Here is a 6,959-nt window from a genome sequence, read left to right on the forward strand (position 1 = left end):
AAATTGCTTTGATTATATTAAGCTAAAAAGCTTTTGTACAAACAAAAACAATATAGTCAAAATCAGAAGAGAAACAACAAATTGGGAAAAAATCTTTATAACAAAAAACTCTGACAGGGGTCTAATTACTCAAATATACAAGGAGTTAAATCAATTGTATAAAAAAATCAAGCCATTCCCAATTGATAAATGGGCAAGAGACATCAATAGGCAATTTTTAGGTAAAGAAATCAAATGTATCAATAAACACATGAGAAAGTGTTCTAAATCTCTAACAATTAGAGAAATACAAATCAAAACAACTCTGAGGTATCACCTCACACTTAGCAGATTGGCTAAAATGAAAGAAGGGGAGAGTAATGAATGCTGGCGGGGATGTGGCAAAATTGGGACATTAATGCATTGTTGGTGGAGTTTTGAATTGATCCAACCATTCTAGCTGGTAATTTGGAATTATGCTCAAAGGTCTATAAAAGAATGCTTGCCCTTTGATCCAGCCATACCATTGTTGGGTTTGTACCCCAAAGATATCTTAAATAAACAGACTTGTATGAAAATATTTATAGCTGCGCTTTTTGTGGTGGCAAAGAACTGGAAAAGGAGGGTGTATCCTTCAATTGGGGAATGGCTGAACAAATTGTGGTATATGCTGGTGATGGAATACTATTGTGCTCAAAGGAATAATAAACTAGAGGAATTCCAGGTGAACTGGAAGAACTCCAGGAACTGATACAGAGGGAAAGGAGCAGAGCCAGAAGAACACTGTACACATAGAATGATATACTATGGCAAAATCGAATGTAATGGACTTCTGTACCAGCAGAAAGCAATTATACAGGACAGCTCTGAGAGATTTATGGTAAAGAACGCTACCCACATTCAGAGGAAGGACTGCAGGAGAGGAAACATATAAGAAAAACAACTGCTTAAACGCATGGGCTGAGGAGGACATGATTGGGGATGTAGACTCGAAACTACCACACCAATGCAACTAACAACAATTTGGAAATAGGTCTTGATCAAGGACACATGTTAAAACCAGTGGAAATGTGCATTTGACTTGGGTGGGCAGAGAGCTGGGGGTGAAAGGGAAAGTAGAATCATGAATCATGTAACCATGTTAAAAATGAATATTAATAAATGTTTAAAAATTTTTTTAAAAAGTTGACTTCTATTTATAGGAAATTTGTGGATATGGCAAGAGGAGAAAATATAGCCTTCAGTGGTGCAATAATCCAATTTATGTCTTCTCAAAATCCTCATAGTACAGTGTTCAACCATTCTCTTCCATCAGTTCTCTATTGATGATCTAGTCTATACTCTGGAAGAGCTCCCTTTCAGTATTTAATAGTTTGATAGTAATACTGAAAGATCTAGAATTTCTCTCTGTTTCTCCTTTCTTTTACCACATGAACTCTTGAATAAATAAATGAAAGAAAATGTGTCAAGAATTTACTATATGCCTGTTACTGCAGTAAGTATGGGATATACATAAACAAAGAGGATGTCCTCAGAGAATTCCTTGTAATAGTCTTCTTCTCTGTCTTGTTAATATACTCAATACATATGGATTTCATACTAAATGAAGTCTGCTTCCTTCTACCATTGTCCTTTTACCTTTAGGTCACCTGACACTTAGATTTCTTAGAGTTATATTCCTATAGTTTTCATCAACATATAAATTGGGAGAATTTTTTCCTAAGTAAAAAACTAAGGAATTTTAAGAAGCACTCTGCAGTTTTCTAAATACTTTAAAAACTTTTTTTAACCTATTGAGTTTTGGAAAAAGCTTTTGGACATCTATAACTTTTATTGTTTTCATTTGTATGTGTGTTTGTGTATATGAAGATGGACTCATTCAAGAAGCTTATCATTTTGAGTGTGGTCAATATGTATTTAAAACTATTTAATTTCTCATGTATGAATTTATGGGCCAGCCTCTCCTAAAATTTGTGGATCTCCTTGAGAAAACCCTGTAATTTTCTAAAAAATTTATTGAACAAACACAGTGTTTCCATAAAAAAGAGTTTTCTTTCTTTTAGGCAGAGGATAGAGATTATGATTTCATTTGTATATGAAATTCTTGAAGGAAGAAACACCCTCCACCAAAGGAAGTCCACACTTTCTCTGCAACCTCCTAGTATTAGAGAATGCCCCAGAGGACTAAGAAGTTATATGACTTGTCCAGATTCACTCATCTATAATGTATCAGAAGCAGGAATTGAACTCAAATCTTTCTGATTTCAGTTTTAGATCTCTATCATGTCTCCTTCCTGTTAGTCCTTCTGAGAAATTTTCCTTTGTCATATTGGTAGACATCTTTGGTAAATATATATTGTCTTAAGAGTAATCAGAGATTTATTAAAAAGTTATCTCTCTGCATTGTAAATTAATAATGTATAAACTTATTATGAGCATAAAGTCTTTTCATGCCAATGGAACAAAGTGAGCATCTATATAAAGACTACTCTGTGCCAGGCACTGTACTAAGAATTTTATAATATCACATTTGATTTTTAAGAAAAGAAACTTCATGGCTATCATTTATTCTACTGAAGTATTAAAATCATATTTAATTTTTAAAGTTAAAAAACAATAAAACTAGTATGATCTTAAATTTTCTGTAGTTTTCAGATAAGTATATGACTATAAATATGTGGTCTGCTATATGGAATTCTCACATTTTACCACCCAAGTATCCAATTAGAGTAGCAAGAATTAGATCCATATGTATTGAGTATATTAACAAACATGTGAGAAAGCAATGATATCTTCAGAAATAATTCTGTGGTATAGTATATTTATAGGAATACTATTACTAGATATTCACCTGAATAATATAGAATACATTCAGTCTTCTGAATCATATAAAATGCTATTTTTCATATTAAGTTGATTAAATTGCATTTTCATCTTCTATATTTTTCTATTTTTTCTATCCATAATTTTAGTTTTGGTTTTCATTATCTTTATTCTTTACTTTCCATTTTTTACCACACCTTCTTTTATCCTACCTATATCATTAAATTTTTGTTAAAATTTTCTGCTACAGTTGCACCCTTTACTTTGTGAAATGATATTTTGTAAATCAACATGGAGAGCAAGATGATGGACAGTTGTCTGTTTAGAATAGAGAATGAGCTGAGACTGGCAGGAGGTGCCATGTGCCAAGACAGTTGGTAGCTCAGGTATATAAGGGAAGATTTGAACTGAAATCTCATCTCAATCTGGAAATTGGCTTTTGGAACGGGAGGTTGGTTTGGGTAGGCTTTAGTTCACCTTGAATTGTCAGCAGCCTGCATTAACCAACTTATAGCCTCAGATCCTGTGATACCTTTGTACCAAACAAATTGATCCTGATTCATACTTCAACAGCAAGCAACATCTCTCAGTTGAACAACCTGATTTTCGTTGAACTCTGACTGGCTATGCCAGGCTGGCATCTGGCTCCCAGCAATTGATTATTGACAAGCCTGATCATTCCCTCTTCAAGTACCATCTTTCTTCATTAGTTTAGATTAAGAATCTCCTGTTTCCCTCCTTCCTCAATTGATACCCTAGTTCCCTCCTAAGCCTAGTAGCATTAAATCTTTGAAACTTACCTAAACTTGTGTCAGCTTTATGTTAAGGCTTAGTGAGCATATCCTTGGGACATTTGAGGGAAAGAGAATAATATCAGTCAAAGAAGATCTAATCCGCAGTCAGATTTTATTGTTATTCCTTACTAGGCCAGCTTGTTCAGTGAGAAGTGTCTGTATAATTCCAACCACAGATTCTTCATTTTAGTTGACCAGTCTAGGACACTGTTATTCTGAAGTTGAGTTTAGCAGATTCATTATCAACATTTTGTGGGCCCTTTGTGTTTTCACTATCACAATTTAAGCATTACACTTACGCCAGTAATGGGCAAATATTTTATTTATTTATTTATTTTTATTTTTTAACTGGCTCAAGAATTGAAATACTGAGCCTATGTGTGACCCTGGGCAAGTCACTTGACCCCCATTGCCCACCCTTACCACTCTTCCACCTAGAAGCCAATACACAGAAGTTAAGGGTTTAAAAAAAAAGAAATACTGAGCCTATTAATTTATTAAACCAATTAGTCTTATTAAATTTTGCATTGAATTAAGCTATTTTATTCTTGAACTCAATTGCTATTTTATCATCATTTTATATAGATATAGCCAATATGAAGTTCAATGATTCACAATGTGGTATATATAGATACCTTTGATTTGGATTGGCAAACTTTTTAAAGAGGGTTCCAAAGGAAAGGAACTGCTCATCTGTCAGTCTGTTTCTAAGGCAACTCTTTTGAAGTTTCATTGTATTGTATCCTACTCATTGTATTCGTCAGATTAGGAATAATGTTACCCAACCAGATAGAACATTTCTGGGGCCCGCATCTGGCCCACGGGCCCAACCATAGTTTGCCCATCACTGTCTTAGGCATTACCCATACCCACTCAGCTTCAGCTCCTCATAACATCAGGTATATTTTATAATACTTGATTCTGAAATCCATGATTTGCATATTAATCTTTGTAAGACAAGGGACTAAGCAGATATTTATCTTACTGAATTTACTTTTTTCACTGAGTAAGCCAAGTTTTTAATTCCACTCCCTTACTAGTTTGATTCAGGATATAGAAGAGCCATGAAAGAGTTAAGTATCAGGAAATCCTAACAATGGAGTATATTATCTATATAGTAGGATGCTATTAGATCAAAGTGATTTCATTTAGCATTTAAATAAGTCATTTGAAAGTGACAAAAGTCCTCTGTAACGAAAAATAATAACACTTTTTAGCCAGAATGTTTGCAACTTAAAAATCTCTTATTAAAAAGAGCTCTGGCTCTTTTTTTTTCTGTACACTCTTTTAAGTGAAGATAAAGTTGAAGACAGTTTAAAACAATGTGATTAAATATGTTGTTATATCTTTGGCTTGATTATATCAATTGGCAAGTCATGTTCCTATAGATATAGAGAATTAGATAGAGGGTTTCTCTTTTTTATCCAACAAGGAAAAGTTATATCTACGTTTTCCTTATCTCTGGCACTTGAATAACCTACATTTTTCTGCATTTTGTTTTAAGGGAAAGTTCCCTGAGTTTAACTCAATGATGTTCAATTTAAGGAAGCCATATTTCTACAGTATAAGAAACTCCTCTTTCCACTTATTTTTTCTCTCTGTCTAGATATTTTTATAATCCCCAACATAGAGATCAATAACTGAGATAAAATCTCAGGAATCACAATTCTTCCTAAATGCTGATTACAAAAGTATATTCCAATTTCTTTCTACCCATTCTAGTATTTGCTGTGCTGTTTATAGAGAAAATTGTAAAATATATAACTATGTAACCAAGATACTTCTTGGTGAGTTATGTATGCTTAGCTGTAATACATTCAATAAACATTTACTGTGTGTACAACATGTGGAAAATATTTCTCAAATATTTGAGATGGAATAAGACATGCAATTTACTATTGATGATGATGAATATGTTGAATATAACTACCATTTATATGGTGTCCATGTAACTGAGAATACATACATTTATATACATAACATATATTAAATGCTTTGAAAAGACATTTTACACCTTTTCAACACGAAGATGCATTGTTTTGTAAAATCTGTATCAAATTGTTGACCCTCTCAGAGAGAGTCAAAGGGAAAGAGGGAGGAAGAAAACTTGAAACAAAAATATTTTCAAATAAATGTAAAAATTGTTTTACTTATAATTGAGGACAATAAAATAGTATTTTTAAAAAGAGAGGAACTGTTATAATACCTGCTTTACAGAGGAAGGAATCTAGGTCAAGAGATTAAGTTACTTCTCCAGGTTTCACATAACTGGTATCTAAGGTTGGATTCAAACTTGTCTTCCTCACTGTCTAATGTATTATTTACTACATCATATAGTTGCCTACTGTTGTGGATAAATATGGAGAGAGGCAGACAGACAGAAAGATATTCACAAAAAGACAGAAGGAAACAAGAGATAGAGAAAGGTAGAGACAGTGAGAGGCAGAGACAAGGAAAGGAATATACATATTGGAACCACTTTTTTTGAGCTATTGTTAAATTTTAAGTGTGAACATCCACATCTAATAAAGTGTCAAATGCTACACATTAAGGCTTGATTTATTGTTTTCTTTATTGTATAAACTTAAGAAATAAAGATGTTAATGGTATACATTAAACAGAAAAGTGTGTCTTAGATACATCTTTTTAAAATTATTTATTTAGGATATTTTCCCATGGTTACATGATTCATGTTCTTTCACTCCCCTTTTCCCTCCTCCCATGTATCATTGTTCAAAACCTATTTTCATATTATTCATATTTGCAATAGAGTGATCTTTTAACATCAACACCCCAATTATATCCCCATTGAACCACATGATCAATCATATTTTCTTCTGTGTTCTACTCCCACAGTTCTTCCTCTGGATGCGGATAGTGTTCTTTCTTGTAAGTTCCTCTGGATTGTCCTGTATCATTGTATTACTAAGAAATATAATAGTGATCAATGAAATAGATTATATACACAATATGCAGGGATAAATAACCATAGTAATCTAGTATTTTATATACAAATGGATCACAGCTTTGGCGATAAGAACTTATTATCTGATTTAAAAAAAACTGTTGGTAAAACTGGAAGCAATATGGTAGAAATGAGGTATAGATCCATATCTCACACCCTATCTCAAGGTGAGGTCAAAATGGGTATATGATTTAGACATCAAGGATGATACCATAAGCAAATTAGGGAAGCATAAAATAGTTTACCTGTCAGATCTATGGAGAAGGGATGAATTTATGACCTAAACAGATAAGGAGCATTATAAGATATAAAACAAATCATTTTGATAATATCAAATTAAAAAGCCTGTGTATACAACAAAACCAGTGAAACCAAGATTAGAAGGGAAACTTCAAAAT

The sequence above is a fragment of the Gracilinanus agilis genome, chromosome 4 (genome assembly GCF_016433145.1).
Source record: "Gracilinanus agilis isolate LMUSP501 chromosome 4, AgileGrace, whole genome shotgun sequence".
NCBI lineage: Eukaryota > Metazoa > Chordata > Mammalia > Didelphimorphia > Didelphidae > Gracilinanus > Gracilinanus agilis.